The 17393-nt window shown below is 35.9% G+C and overlaps 1 protein-coding gene across 1 annotated transcript in view; it reads right to left on the minus strand.

Annotated features, from left to right (window-relative positions):
* Positions 1 to 15206, minus strand: part of LOC112052629 (5-hydroxytryptamine receptor) — an 82482-nt gene extending 67276 nt beyond the window's left edge. The window contains exon 1 of the mRNA XM_024091787.2: positions 14942 to 15206. The gene's annotated coding sequence lies outside the window, so the exon portion shown is untranslated. The remainder of the gene's footprint in view (positions 1 to 14941) is intronic.
* Positions 15207 to 17393: the final 2187 nt, after the last annotated feature.

The raw sequence follows: 17393 nt of genomic DNA on the forward strand, positions 1-17393 counted from the left end.
ATAATAATCATAAATACGATGATATATAACAAGAATAATACCATAAGCCAACAAGTAATAATGAAACTCCGATACGTCTGTCCTGTCGGATGTCGTTGAACATTCCCCCTGTCATGTTTCCTCGATATCAGTAGCAATTAGTCATGCCAATGAGCGAACTACCGCAGATCTCAATACCAAATCAACGAGCCAGTGGTAGATAAGCCAGTCAACATTCGGTGTTCAAATTGTGTCCGCTTTGATTTCAGCATTTCGAGCATTCTACTCTAGTTTCTAGGTATTTAGATGCACTTACACAGGAAATTAAACGCTCTGTACCACCAATATTGGCTAATAATATGACGTTAGTCGTGAAAACTACATAAATCAATTCACACAAATGCACACTAATATAGAATAACAAAAAAAATTTAAAAACTCTTGAAGCTCATGAAATTATCTAGAATATAAACTTTTATGCCAGAAATTCGGGACACCCTTTATATCCCTACTAGCGAACGCCCGCGACTTCGTCCGCGTGGAATTTAGTTTTTCACAAATCCCGCGGGAGCCATGGATTTTTCCGGGATGAAAAGTAAAATCTATTTCTATTCCAAATTTCAGCCAAATCGCTTCAGTAGCCGCAGCGTCAAAGAGGAACAAACATACTTACACACTTTCACACAAACTTTCGCCTTTATAATATTAGTGTGAAGTGTGATTAGTGTGATAGTGCGATGTGATATAAACTTTTATGCCAGAAATTCTATCATCAGTTATCAAAGAAAACTGCTATTTATTTTTTTGCATTACAAAAAAACAGATTTCCATGTCCTAATTTTCCCATAATTCCCCTAAGAACACTTTCGATCCAGTTATTAATATTAATATTTTAACACCCCACTTAAGTATACTTGCAGACATTTGGTTTTTCTTCCTCAAAACTTTTAAACGGCTCAACCGATTTTCATCATACATGTCAAAGAACACTCGTACATTAGTAACCTTTAGTCTAAATAGAACTAAATTAAAATAACTTCAACCGTTCGAAAGCTATGATGCCACAGACAGACAGACACGTCAAACTTGTAACACCCCTCTTTTTGTGTCGGGTGTTAAAAATTGTACGAAATGGAAAGTTCCTTCTCCAATACCGGTAAATAATCCTTATGTGGTAGGTAGCAGTAGCGAAGGCTGAAATTTTCTAGTAAATAACCCGTTCATGTGTTTTATACTCTGAATTACTAAGCGAGTTTTATTTAAGTACTTCTAAGTTCTTATAGGTATTATCAATATGTATTGCTTTTTTAACCGACTTCAAAAAAGAAGGAGGTTATCAATTCGTCGGAATCTTAATTGATCGGAGGCGTTTATAAACCGACAAAAGGTAGCAACGTTGATGTTATATTTCGCCTTTTTAGTTTATTTTTGTTAAAAAGATTTTTGTACATATTGTAGAAGTACTGAAACAGGTAGAAATGCTGTTGAAATATATAATATTTCAACAGCATTTCTACCTGTTTCGAGCGTATAAAATACATTGCAGTAATTAAAATGAATGTATTCATAAAAGGTAATCGTATTGTTAGGATCCATCACTCCTGGTAGGCAGTGCATTCTTGTATATATGAAGTGCACGCACGGTTAAGCACGTATTTTTTTCTATCTATGCATTGCATCTACGTTTATGTAGATGTATTATTACTATACTTATATATATATATGTCATTGCTTTTTATTTCGGGTAAATATTTTAGTCTCTGATGCTATGCGTGTACGTCGTACGTAAGTAGGTGCCTACGCGAAATTCTGTTTTTACAATAATTTCGTTACATTTTGGTCGATGCATCAACGTCAAAACATCAGCTGTAGCTCTGTGTCAGACGAATACAATTTCTCATAAGTATCTTTATTATCTATCTATACCATTGGTTCCAAGGTGGTCCAGGTAGACCCCCAAAAAATAGGGGTTCACGTTTCGTAAGTCATGAAGAAATTTGATCCATTTTCATACTGAATGGGGGTGGGGGTGATTTCTAAATAAAACTAGTGAGAATTTATTGGATCCTTGTGCTGTGAGTTGAGTCGATGTTAAATGATTAAAAGTAAATTACTTTTATTATTGGCTAGCTTTGGTTTTTTCTCTAAGCACAGTGAATTCAACAATTAATTCTCATTTTTTTTTCGAAAACTGATAATTAGTTGTTTGAACTGGGCCGTAACGGAAGTTCATAGTTAGATATACATATATATATATATATATTTATATTTTCTTATTTATAGCATACAAGCAGATACACACACACACGCATACACACGCTGCTATGTTTTGTACGTGACATAAGATTGTTACATCTAAGCAGGGAAGAGAACAGGTGTCTATAATACAAGTTGTTTCTTAGTTTAGATACCTGTTACTCATCCATTAATTATAGTGTTAAGCTATTTTTACCTATTGTGTTACGGTTTTATAGAGAATAAACGATTATTATTATTATTATTATTTATTATACAAATTTTATCGAATTTTGGGAAATGGTAATGTAGCTGTAGAAAATCCACACCTACATTTTGAAAGAGCTCTATGAGAAAATAATGTTTGGGAACCTCTAATCTATACTAATATTATAAAGAGGTAAGTTTGTGGTGTTGTTTAGGGGCAATTTCTGCATCTATGGAACCTTTTTTTTTTGAAGATTTTGAAAATTCTTTTACCACTAGGAAGGAAGGAAGGAGACGAATATTTTAGCATTCCATGGATTCACCGGTGCCGGGTCCATCGCGTGGTAGAGAGAAAAACACCGAGCAAAGTCCAGGACTTGTGACTGCTGGATGTAGGGTTAAGGAATTCCTCAACCCTACAACCAGTAGTCGCAAGTCATACATTTTATTCCCGTATTCTAACAAGAACGGAAACTACGTTGGTGAAACCGCGCGGCGTCGGCTAGTACTAAATATTATAAGTTTACTTATGACATTAATTATTATTATTATTATAGGTTCATAATATCTTTAGATAGGTACAGTTGATCTTTGAGCCGTTCGTTTATTTACAAGGTATTTAATTATAATTTATTGCTGCGTATAATGGGTATTAAGAAAGCAATTTGGATCTGTTTACGATTGATTAACATTTATTGCGCAGTTAGTTTAATGGTTAGATCTAGGTACATTAGGCATTGAATTATAATCTTGCTCCGTGTAGCTAATGGTGCTTATTTGGTTGTATGCAAATCTCGAAACTATTATTAATTAAATTGTCTGGTTTTTAAACGAGTATTATTAATGTACAACAAGTCTCTTCACAAAGGAGAAAATAATAGAGATGTTTAACATAACGTACCTATCCCACAACTCCCCGACTTATTTATAAGTAGTTTTACACATATACTAAGTATATGTGTAAAAAGCGAAAGTTCACTCATCACGAAATATCGAAACATACAAAGACGTACGTATTGACGTACAAAGATGAAATTTGGCAGAGAGGTAGTTTATAGTTAGTAGATATCGGCTTGGAACGGATTGCAAGAGGCTCAGATTAAGGAGGTCTGAGGGCGGACGAAGTCGCGGGCATCCACTAGTATCCATACGGACGCTGCGTATACTCATAAAATTATTTGTTTTTTGCTATTATAAGCTGTTTTGTCATAAATGTAATCAAAAACAGATTTTTATGTGACAATACACAATTGAGATTAACACATAACAATCAACTTAAAGCTAAATCAAAAAAAAATACAATCTTTAGACAATCAAAGAGGTCCATCAAGCGATTATGCGTTCTTGTACGCTACAGCGTAGAACATACTCAATTGCGCAGCAAAAGACAAATTAACACCTCTTCCAATATAACTAGCAATAATTATTTATCTTTAAGCGTGGATATCGTTACGAAAATACTTTTCTTATTATGTATTCTATGCATCAAGGTGAGATCGCAGTCAATGGCTAAACTTTTGTCGAATAAATAGTCTAACCTACAGCCACAGAATAGAGAATGTTACAGAGTGAGTCTTTACAAACCGAGCGGTGAAACCGGTAAAACCTATAAAAAAAAATGTCACGCGTGCGTCTCCTTAACATCCGTATAATGTTAATATCTAACTGTATACAATTTTTTTTCATAATTTTTATTTCATTAACAACAATTACTTACGTAACTTAATATCATAATATAACAATAATGAAATAAATAAATACAAATAAAAAATACTTTATCTTATTTTTTTTAAATATTTAAAAACATTTTCCTTGAATAATATTGCAACACTTAGTCGTCGTACTGACTCAAGAATGCATTACTTTTTGAATTTGTATTTGGAATGGCTGCATCACTGCTATATTCCGTGTGCCTATATTATTCTTTAATCTGTGCCTACTGCCAAAATAGAATGACTTCGCTACAACTCTAAATACAGTCTGTATTTAACTAAAGTCTAAATATTGCATTAGTAGAATATTCTACTCCCAAGGCACGAGTACAGATGCTAATAAATAGCTACGTAGGCACTGAAAGCGTTTCGGATTTGTATCGAGCGTATCTTCCACTTAGTAAAACGTTGCAATCACAGCTGATTGACGTTGATTGCGCTACGATTGTTTAATGTACGCTTTCGATGATGTTCGCAGACAGTAATGTTGACCGCACATTCTGTCTATACCTCATTCTGGTGCAAGAGTGAATAATTGAATACATATAAAGTATATTAAGAATATAGAATAAGAATAACAATAGAATATATTATATTAAGAATATGGAATATATATATAGCTCAACGGTAAAGGGTCGGGCTAATCACCGAGAGGTGGTAGTTTGATCCCCGTCTGCTGGACTATTGTCGTACCCACTTCTAATACATTTTTTCCGAATAATTAGAGGGGAACAGGAATAATGGTTATATTTAAATAATATGACAAATGGTCTGTTTTTATTGAGGATATTTTCCTGATAGGAACTTTGTATGAAAATAATTGTTCTTTCAAATTCATTAGGTTCTTAGTACAAGCACAGAAAACATATGTATAAGTACGAGTATGAATCATTTTGTGGGGAAACCAATGGTGAAAATTTGTATGGGTGTGTTTTAAGGAACTTTAAAACTGGAATGCTTTAATCTACATCTAATGTTAAGAGTACAAAGAATCAAAGTTTGTGAGTTTGTAAGGTTGTAGAGGCTAAAGCTCTAAATCTACCAAACCGATTTTAAAAAACCGATTTTTAAAACTGTTTTGCCAATAAAAATTAACGTTATTCTAAGTGGGTTTTATAACCGCGGGGCGTGCATTAATATTCTTAGTTCAACATTTTTCACGCGGCCTTCTACTAAAGTGTTTTTCAGATGCATGTGTACGGTGACAGTCGCCTGAATGACGTTCTTAATACGTAATCTTATCGTGAGTCGCGGCAAACTTTTAAGAGTGAAACGAACTGTCATTCGCACCATCCTACATGAAACGAACTTTAGTAGGTACATAAACTTATACAATACACGTATCGCTACTTAGCCCCAAAAAAAGCGTATAGTCTATGTTATGGGTACTAAGATAGCGGATTTTATCATATATATTTATATACTACATATAAATACTTTTATAATGTATAAACATCTAGACACTGGAAAACATCCATCAGATAAATATTTCCAGTTGTAAGAATCGAATCCACGGCCATGGGTGCAGAAAGCAGGGTCAATATCCACTGCGCCACGCGGCATTCTTTCATACATACAGAGTTTTATTTTATATCGCTGCGGCCTCTAACCGCTAACTGTGTGCGGTGGCAGTCTGCATTCCCCGTTGCTTTTAGCTTTAATTTATTTGGATTTTTGTCATAGCTTTGCTTTATTTTCATTTACGCACCGGTAGCTATTTGTTAATTTAACGGTTCAGGTAGTAAATCCTACCTTTCGTACATAGTGGTAAGTGTTTGTAATTGTACCTAAGCTTATCACTACTCTGGGGCCTTCGGGCCCCATCAGGCGATGCTTCTGCTCTCGCCCAAACCCCCCGATGACGCTGCTGAGGTCCCATTAAGGAGCCTACGGCACTTACACAATAAGAAAGAAAACATCATATAGTTAATGGGGGGTTTAAAAAATTTGTCCTATATAGACTTTTATAAAAAATACATGAAAAAATAAAAGAAATATTGTAAAAATACATCAAAGTTCGGTACTTAACGCGATCGAGATCCGATCGAAGCTAAACAGTAGGTATCATGTAAATTTTTGGTTACGTAATACTAAAGCTTTCTGCATTTCAATTTTACCACTGTTTAGTGTTATTTTAATACGTTTGTAACCCGAACTTTGGTTAACGAACTAGTATACACGTGCAAGCAAACCCACCTTAAAGGTTTAACATAGGTAGACCAATTAATTTGGAAGACGAAAAAGGTAATCGTCACAGTGTAAAAGGTACCTCATTAATATTGACTCATATGAAATTTAATAAATAATATTAATTTCGCATGGAATAAGGGTAGAAAATATATCGATATTAATTTATAAAAGATAAGGATTTGTTATAAAACTTAATTTAAAAATTATCATCATTAGTCCATTTTGTGACGTCACAATATTACTTGATGTACTAAACGTCATACTAATTTGTCAAACGTTGTAAGGGATTTGTCATAGTAACGTCATGAATCAATTGAAATATAGACAGACCATCATGTCCGTCAGCGTTTTTTCAAAAACATATTTAGAAACTGAAATTTTCATGTAATCATGTCTCTAAAAAATACGATTTTTTTTTCAACCTTTCAAAAGTGTCAACTAGCCTATTATAACAAAGAAAAGAAAATAAATAGAAAGGTATTTAATTTAAAATCAATAGCCAATTGGGCTGCCGATTAGGAAGATTACAATGAAAATTGCTATTCAGGAAATTACGATCGCAAAGATTCAAACCTAATTTAATATACAAAGTTTGCCCACATAAATTAGAAATTATTAAATTGCCTAATATCTACGCATATTGTTCGAAATAATGAGGGAATCCCAATGTTTTTAATGGGCAAATACAAAGGTTTAAAGAAAACTTTCACGGTGCGTATCACCCGCGGGTCGGTTATAATGTTTTGTACACATAAATCAAAGGTCATATACCTATACGCTTATTATCTATTTATACCTATAAGGGAAGACGTAACATTATAATAATTTTAGGCAACAGTTGTCGATAAAATTTAAATGAATATGTCTCTTTCTTTATTTTAAATTCGATAGGATTAGGATATAGTCATGTTCAATGATATTTTATACTAGAGATAGGGCACTAGCGCATCAAAACTAGGTACGAACAAATGTGCATAATTGTCTTAATTTCGTTTAGTCGCTTATTAAACAACGAAAGTTATTTAAAATAAATACCTAAATATTGTCTCCAATGTCTACAGTGAGTTGTGTGTTCATGAAATATTAAAACTATATAACACAAAATTGTGCATATCGCTGAGTGAGTGGAGTAGCTAAATTCCTACTTTTTTTTAGAGAAAAGCCATTTTTTTAAAGACCATTAAAAAAGTGTCATCTAACCTATTAGTTATGTTAGGGCGAGGGCACACGATGCGTTGCGACGGCCGTGCGGCGCCGGAGCGGTGTCGCTGCGTCGTTTTACATAGAAATATCTGTGGCATGTCACACGATGCGCCGGGACTTGCAACCACCGAGACGAGGCGGGAAGGGGTGAATGCGTTGCGACGTCGGAGCGGCACCGCTCAGTTGTCTATGCGTCACAACATTACTTTATTAACAGACTGTCCAATGCTGCTACGGCGCCGCTGCGACATAACAACGTTGCGGCGCCGCAACGCATCGTGTACCCCGGCTCTTACTCTCGTATGGTTGGCATAATATACGAGATATGCTAAACGCTCTATACTTTACGGGATTACATTATTGCACTCGTAATATCGTCTATCGAACATCCACACGTAGATTTGCTCTTTACTTAACGCATTGTTTCTACAACTATAACACCGTTGTAAAACGAGATCCATTGAGTGTTGTTACAGCTATCGTGCCATGATATCATTAATAATACTGAAGTATAATTCTGATTGTAAATGCTGATAGGTCGTAATTATAATATACAAGGTGTTTATCGACGATTTGTTCAATAACTAACTTTTAAAGTCCTAAAATAGAAAATGGAAGACACATAATGTGTTTAAGTGTACCTGCAAGCGGAGGAGCAGATTTTTTATAATATAGTATGAGTAGGTAGGTTGATAGGTAGGTACTGTGTACTGATCTCACGTCGTGTGTGTGTGCGTCTTTATGAACCGTGATAGGCCAGTGGATATGACCTCTGGCACCGAATCCGGAGGGTGTGGGTTCGAATTCGGTCCGGGGCATGCACCTCTAACTTTTCAGTTGTGTGCATTTTAAGAAATTAAATATCACGTGTCCCAAACATGAAGGAAAACATTGTAAGGAAACCTGCATACCAGAGAATTTCTCAATTCTCTGCTTGTGTGAAGTCTGCCGATCCGAATTGGGCCAGCGTGGTGGACTATTGGCCTAACCCCTCTCATTCTGAAAGGAGACTCGAGCTCGGCAGTGAGCCGAATATGGGTTGATAAAATAATGATGATGGACCAATAATAAATATACCGTCAGCGCTCTTTTCACGAAACTCACTTTTCACAACAGAAAGTTTTAGGGAAATTTAAATTGCATTCAATAAGTACCTATGTTGGTAGCAAGTGGAATAGCAAAAGTTATATTGGTTCGCTATTTAGATCAGCAGTGTTGCTGTAAGATGGCATACGACGACCTGCGCTGGCAATATCTATTTCACGATATTTATCTTCCAATGTTCTATGAGTATACATTTCTTTGCATCTATGTATACATCTAATAACGGACGCTCGCGACTTCGTCCTCCCTTAGACCTCCTTAATCCAGCCCTATCGCAAAATCCGTTCTTAGCGGGACGATACATATTTGTACATTAAAGTGCATAGTGCCTGGAACAAAAGTGCTGTGGCCTGCAAACGGGTGATACATTGAAACACACCATTTTCGACCTCCACATATCACACATAACCTACTCTTCATATAGCCTGTCAGCTAGGGTCAACCAACCTAGGTCAACTCTCGACCGTAAGTCTTTCATTTGTCATACCGATCTAACCCATTGTTTGAAGGCTCTCGTTTCGCGTTGCAGCGCCGTATTTTGAGCACCCGTCTTCCCCGTTGGGACATCTGATGTGCCCGTGCACCCACTTGTGGGGGAGCCAGAAGTTTGCCCACACATACACTATGTATAGACTACCAAAATTTTTGTACGGTTTTCGAGATTTCGTGTTGAAATGATCTTTCGCATTTATATATTAAGAACAATGATTTTATACTTAAGATGAATTTTGGTATGATCGTAAATGGGACCTTGGAGCAAAACATATGATACTTTTTGACCCTTAAATAAAAATAGAAGGGGGTGAAATAGGGGTTGAAAGTTTGTATGGAAAGTCCTTCATTTTTAGAGTTACTCTTTTAATTGTTCATCCTACTAATATTATAAACGCGAAAGTTTGTATGGATGTTTGTTACTCTTAAACGCCGAAACTACTAAACAGATTTCGTTGAAATGTGGAATGGAAATAGATATTACTCTGATTTGACATTAAGTTACTTTTTATCTCAGAAAAGTCCATGGTTTCCGAGGGATTTGTGGAAAACTAAATTTCACGCGGACGAAGTCGTAGGCGTCTGCTAGTTTTAGATAAATATTTCCGAACACATTTTAGTACAGACCAAATTACGGACAGTACATTTACCCATCTAATGAGCAAATAACATATTCTACCTATTCATTAAAAGTGGTATTGTTCGAAACAGTAATTTCCAAAAGTGATATACAGTTTCTATTTAAATAGAAGGGTGGTTTACCGCAACGGGCATTACTAAACTGCAGTGCTTTGACAGTTTTGTGTATTGTGTTGTAAACTAGACATTGTCGCTAAACTGTAAATTGTAGAATTATTTCGGAAGCAAAATTTTTTTATTTGTATAACATTATTGAGAGACGCGATAGCCCAGTGGATATGACCTCTGCCTTCAACTTTGAGGGCGTAGGCGTACCACTAACTTTTCAGTTGTGTGCATTTTAAAAAATTAAATATCACGTGTCTCACGTGAAGGAAAAACATCGTGAGGAAACCTGCATACCTGGGAATTTTCTCAATTCTAAAGTTTGTCAATCCGCATTTTGCCAGCGAGGTGGACTAAGGCCTAACCCCTCTCACTCTGAGAGCAGACTCGTGATCAACAATGAGCCGAATATGGGCTAATGATGAATGTTATTTTTATGATGGTATGTGGGCAATAATCACTCTGCTACTATTGTGATGTCATTTTCAATAACAATGGGCAATTACGGAATACGATAAGTTCAGTTGTTATTAATTGATATTAATTATATTTGGTTGTTTATAAATAGACCAAGTTAAAGAACAGGCTAGCAGGTTCGTAATTCTTAATGTTGTTGAGATTTGAGACACATCCATAAGAAACCCTGAGAGATAAAACAAGAAATGGCGTTTCGTTTCAAGATAGATAATTATGCCTGAGAAGTTGTTAATATACCTACATAGTTAGAGTTAGTCAATCTAAACTCCTAGGTGCTTGGAAACTCATCACCCAAGGGAGGTTGTAAACTTTTTAAATACATTTTAGATTAAGTTCTAAGTATACATGTGGCATTCAAAATAATATTCTAAATGACTTATTAATGACGAAATTGCCATATTACATACACTGTATTACTTCATTATTTTTAAAAAAAAGATGGTATTATATCCTATTCCTAGAACCCTTTCGCAACCAGCAGGCTAATACACTAACTTTGACGTTTGTTAATAAACCAACTAGCTATTGTTAGTAATTCTCAAGTCACGTGATTTTGTATTCATTGTTTATTTAATGCTAACTGATTAAACTTGTGCTTAAAGGTATAAAAATGTCTTATACTGATTATAAACTATCGAAACATACATATACGCTATCTAAAATATCACATGACTTGACAAAATGACATAATCTATACTAATAAATAAAGCTGAAAAGTTTGTTTGAACGCGCTTATCTCAGGAACTACTGTTACTGTAGTCTTAGATATCCCATTTATGGAGGAAGGCTATAGACTATATTTTATCCCCGTATTCCTAGGGGAACGGGAACCACATGGGTGAAACCGCACGGCGTCTACTAGTCTTAACATATAAATGCTCTTGTTGTTAACGCCCCTAATAGTATGAAACTACAGGAACCTGCAGATTTGTATAAGAACCGTAAAAGTATGCAGAATTGCAAAAGTTATATTGGAAATCTGCAAGCAATTTAGCATGACGGAGCAATATATGAGATGGATACGTATGCTCACAAAATGCATAATATTACAAATATATGTAAGTAGAATAAATATGCGTATAAATACGGATATATTTTTTGCGATACTAATACTAATTAGTTAAACATAGCCACGAATGGTATATACCTAATTCCGATTTCAGAATGGCGCAATAAATAACAAAATAAGTAAATAAATGAAATGGTTCATCTAAATGTTATTACGAGTGTAAAACGGATAGATTATAAATAAATAGAGCTCAATTTGCTAACAGAACTTTATTATATTCCGAGCCAAAAAAAAGGTACAGACAGTTTTGCAACTTAGAATAATTACTTGACATACCATAATAAAGGGTAGTGATAGTGGATATGACCTCTGTCTTCAATTCGGAGGGCGTAGCTAAAAGATATAGAACTAAAATATCGCGTGTTTAAAACGGTGAAGGAAAATCATCGTGAGGAAACCCGTATATCTGAGAGGTGTCTTAATTAATTATCTACGTGTGTGATGTCTGCTAATCCGCATTGGATCAGCATGGTGGACTATTAGCCAAACCCCTCTCATTCTGAGAAGAGATTCGTGCTCAACAGTGAACCTAATATGGGTTGTTAATGATAATGAATGAATAAATGACGCACGCGTGAACCAATGTTTTACTGGAAAAATGTAGCTTATGTGTCAATCCAGGAAATAATATAATTTGTATACCAAATTTTAGTACAATGCGGAAACACCAACAGCTTGTTGGCTGCGTTGGCCAGTAGTAAGTACTCTATGCCACGCTAACGTTTGTTGTTACAAATGGTATAAGTAAAATCTCAAATTGCGAATAAATGTATATAATTCGACCAGTTTTAATAAAAGTATAAATTATAGATAGATAGTATTAATGTAATGTGATTATGTAGGTACTTTTCTTATTGACACGTTTTTATTTTATGTATGATTGAGTTTTTGTTGCTTTAAAAATAAACGATTAATACTCGTATATCAGTAGTTTTACCGTCCGATCTTGGGCAGTTGAAGCTCCCCGCGTTTGATAGTTGCGCGCGGAAGTTATTAAGTACTCGTATGTGATGATAGGAATGAGAGTAGGTATAAGTTAACACATACCATAAAAATACGTTCTTTGTTTTGGGCTAACCAAAATGTTCGCTATTTAAAACTTCCACGTCGTTGGATTTTAGAGAAAACGTTTTTATCAGCCGAACGGCATCCCATTTCCCTTTTCACAAAGACCAAAATGGAGACATTTAAAATGTAATTAACACTGTTGTTTAAAGCAATTCACTACAAAGGGTTGGGGTGGCGCCGTTCTCATTCGTTTAAGAGGTTAAAGCAAAAAAGAGACTCGCAGTGACGTTTTGAATTGTAAAACAATCCGTTAAGTATCTTGGTTTGATTTGAAACAAGGGAGAGCGATGCCCCGTTTGTGCGTTGCGTCACGATGCGTATTCCCATGTATATTAAATGACATGCCACATTAAAATATTTTCAATATTAATATTATAATACTAATAATAATAAGCCCTTTATTCTATGTTAAGAAATTACAATATTATATACATTACATTTTGTTTTAATTTTTTTTTAAAGAATGTCTCTTAACATAGTGTGCCTTTCGGCATAGGCCTCCTCCAGCGACTTCCACTGCTCTCTCTCTAATGCGACCCTTCTCTATTTTGGACCTGCTGTGAGCTTTAAGTCATCCTCCCATCTAAGGAACTGTTAGTCCCGATTCCTTCTGCCATCTCTAGGGTACCTCTGCTAATTAATATTACTATTTTCCTAAACTTAAGGTTGCCTGAAAGAGATCGCTATGAAGCGATAAGGCCGTCTTTTTGTATCCTAGTTCTTATTGTCTCATTTGTTTGTTTCCTTGTTATGTGGTGTACAAATAGAGATTATAAATAAATTAATTAATGAAAGCGTTGCGAAGTCTTCAACGGACTGTGCTCTTTGTTTTGTATGTATTATTGAGACGACTGACATGGGTGCGTGCGTCGTCCTCTTACGCTGCGAAATCTTGCGCCATCGCAATACATGTGTGGCATACCATGCGTAGATGCGTTGCGACGACGCAACGCACTACGCTCTAGGACTGTATGGTTGTACAGCTATGCATAAAAATACATGTGAACAAGTAAGTAAAGTGATAGCCCAGTGGATATGACTTCTGCTTCAGACTCCGAAGGGTGTGGGTTCGAATCCGGTCCGGAGCCACACCACTGACCCCACACATGCATACAATTTTGTCTTTAATTCCATTATATATTGATGAATATATAGTTTTTACATTTCCTGAATAGTGAACACACAACTCGACATTGTAAACGATTTAGGTATTGTTTGTTTAAATAACATTCGTTGTTTAATAAGCGACTAAATGAAATTAAGTAAATTTTCCACATTTATCCGCTTCAGTTTTGATACGCTAGTGCCTCATCTCTAATATAAAAGCTCATTGGGTAACTGTGATTTTCTATCTAACCACTTGAACGCCCATGATATCAACCAGATATCTACACAAACGCCCCGATGAGCCCCGCCCCCCCAAAAATCCCCAAAAATTACCAAAATTCGACGACGACTTAAGTATCGCACATATTTGAAAATAAAATACCACGTCGTGCAGGGGGAAATACAGAGAATAACTTTACCGTTGTATTTAAACCGCCAAAAAATATCTACTTTTAATAAAAAATATTCTGATTCTTATACAGTTATAAAACCTATTTATTACTTTTTGTAGTATCATACCAATGTAACAAAGTCGGCTAGTTGTTGGAAATTCTCAAGGCCAAACTAGAATGTAGGAAAATCTCAAGAGAAAACTTGTTGACTCTGATACACTGATATGCCTAATTCAGGTTATTTCGATATATCCTTATCACTGTCGACGTAAAGACACTATTGAGTTAGATAGACATCACCATCTACAGCAAATACAATTTTATAACTTATTGCTAAATATAGAAACAAAAAGTACTCGACGGATTTTAACGAAACTTGGTACAATTATTCTAGGTACTCTTGAGCAGGTTATAGTATACTTTTCATCACGCTACGATCAATAGGAGCAGAGCAGTGAAGGGAAATGTTGAGTAAACAGAAGAAGTTACTCCATTATTATAGCGATACTACTGTAAGGGCTGGATTAAAGAGGTCTAAGGGCGAATGAAGACGCGGGCGTCCGCTTGTTTTAGAATAAATTTCATTTTATTTCATTGTGAAGGAGGAACTAAATCAAAAATTCCATGGGCACTCTGCGAATACTACTGAAAAAGCCTTAATTTTACTAAAATGTGGAACATTAAATTTACGTGTTCAATCAGAAAAAAGAAGCTGTTTCTTATAATTAATTATGTAGATAATAAATAGATAATAACTATCTCCTCTCATCTCTCTCATCTGTAAAGCTTCTCTTAAAAGCTGGTACTGCTGAAAACATCTTGTATTTTATTTTGCTTTCAACTAATTATGCTAAAATTATGCGTGATCTATATTACGCTTACGCCCCTATTTATGAAATACAAAATAATATTTTTATTTAAATCTATATCTAAGTAGATTTACTTGTAGTTAAAAAACATACCTATTAGGCGGGAAAATGTGGTGCATCTGCTTGTAACTGGTATGCGTTTACTACGAGCACTACTATAGTCCGTGGGCGGCCGGCGGCCGTTTACCCCTCGTAGCCTGCACGACGCGAACTGTTCATATCACATACAATTCGACTGACAGACCATGGCATGGCACTCCCGAGGCAGTCACACGAGTCGCGGGTCCGTCGACCGTTAGTGTTTTGTTTACGACAGACGGGCGGGCGGCCGTGGCAGCGCTGACGACCTTCGCGCGCGACGGCCGACAGATCAACAGATAGGTACACGGGGCGGCTGGGGAGATCGGGGTGCCGCTGCCGACGGCGCGCGCCACACTCGCCTCGCCCCGCGCTCCCCTCTGACGTCACCGCTGAAAACCTCCCGAAATTTTCTCACGGGCAATCATTGTATCGTAATAGCAACGGTCCTCGAGCGAAATGCGAGTAAATATCCACAAAATATTGAAACATTGTGCCGTTTATCTCAAGTATTTAAGAATTTTCCTCATGTAAACAATACAAAAGAAAAGGAAAGGTTACAGAAAATGATTCATATTAAGGTCATTGTCATTTTAACTATCCAAATTAATATCTTTCTGCATGGTAGGTGTTATACCTAAACCTTCGTAGCAAACAAAGAATATTTCGTGCCTATTGTACTGCACATTAAAAAAAAGGATATTTTTTTTTATCAGCTTTTATTCGAGGCTTAATATATAAAAAGCACAATCAAAATTCATTACAATCCATTGTTGCGGAACTTGAGAGTAAGGATCTACTCAAAATACTCAAAATACTAGTTTCAAAGATTTACTGCTTTTTGTATTCGATTCTTATTCCGACAGGCATACCAAAGCTTAAATATGTTGGTCAAAGCAATACTATCGAGATCACAGAATATAAAGCACGTCAGCATCGAGAAGAACAACAGTTGACTCTACATTTCACATGGTAGTAATTTCGTGAGCAAAGTAACCCAGAATAGTAATTTAGTAACCAAGAATAGTGATTTCCTTTTCAGCTTTAACAAGGTTATCGGAGACTATGTTTTTTTTTATTTTTTACAAGATAGCTCTCGAATTGACTACTATCTCAAGATTGATGATTAATCTCTAATGGTAAGTGATGATGCAATCTCAGATGAAAGCGGGCTGACTTGTTAGGAGTTTTTCAACACGACATCGTACCGGAACGCTAAATCGTTTCGCGTTACGTCTTTGCCAGTAGGGTGGTAACTAGCCACGGCCGAAGCCTCCCACCAGCCAGACCTGGACCAATTAAGAATACCGAAATCGGCCCAGCCGGGGATTGCAGCCAGGACCTCCGTCTTGTAAATCCACTGCGCATACCACTGCGCCACGAAGGCCTTAAGAAGAGGCCAGAGGGACAATAATATCAACAACCAAAAAACTAAAACGTAATATAATGTACTCAATAAGCACGTCGATAATTAATCAATATATTGTTCTAAGAGATGTTGCGAAGTCGAGAGTACGTATACGTACCTAGCTAAATGTATACAAAATGTTTTAGAGATCAAATGCCATATACGCTTTTACTCGTGTTGTCGTTGATGAGGGTTTTAATTAGGGCTGCACGCCGGCCCGAGTTTGCCGAGACGCCCCGTTTCTGGCGATAATTCGAGCCGCCGAGGACCCATGTGGAGGCCTAATTTAGCATTAGTCGAAATTGAAATACTCCATTAGGTTTTTTTAATCTATTTAGTTCCACCCATTTTCCTTTCTCACACAGCGATTTTCAGAAAATTATGTGAGCTACGGAAACCAAAGTAAATATCAATATTTATATGGTAGTACGAGTTTATAAAACGACCTCACAGATGTTAAAGTTTAATAAAAAATATGAAGTATAGGGAGATAATCTAATTTAAAAATATTGCAAACACATGGAAAATTACTCTGTTTTCTTTTCATCTTATTCCGTTCAGTAGAACTAAGTCTGTTTTGTATTGGATAAATCATGACATCAAATGAAGTCGAGCATTAAAATTGATAAAAAAATGATTAGGTAAGTGGTGTAAAACTGTATAGAGCCGTGAAAGCCCAGTGGATACGACCTTTGCCTCTGATTCTGGAGAGTGTGGGTTCGAATCCGGTCCGGGGCATGCACCTCCAACTTTTCAGTTTAAAAAAAAGAAAGTTGTGCATTTTAAGAAATTAAATATCACGTGTCTCAAACGGTGAAAGAAAACATCCCGAGGAAACCTACATACCAGAGAATTTTCTTAATTCTCTGCGTGTATGAAGTCTGCCAATCCGCATTGGGCCAGCGTGGTGGACTATAAGAAGGCAAGAGGGGTAAAACTGCACGAAAATGTCTATTTGAACTAACAAGTTAAAATATATTATAATTATATTTAATAAATTATAATAATAATATTAGGCTATGATAAACAAACCCAATGATAATAAATGTGCAAATTGTA

This window comes from Bicyclus anynana, chromosome 5, assembly GCF_947172395.1.
Source record: "Bicyclus anynana chromosome 5, ilBicAnyn1.1, whole genome shotgun sequence".
Lineage (NCBI taxonomy): Eukaryota > Metazoa > Arthropoda > Insecta > Lepidoptera > Nymphalidae > Bicyclus > Bicyclus anynana.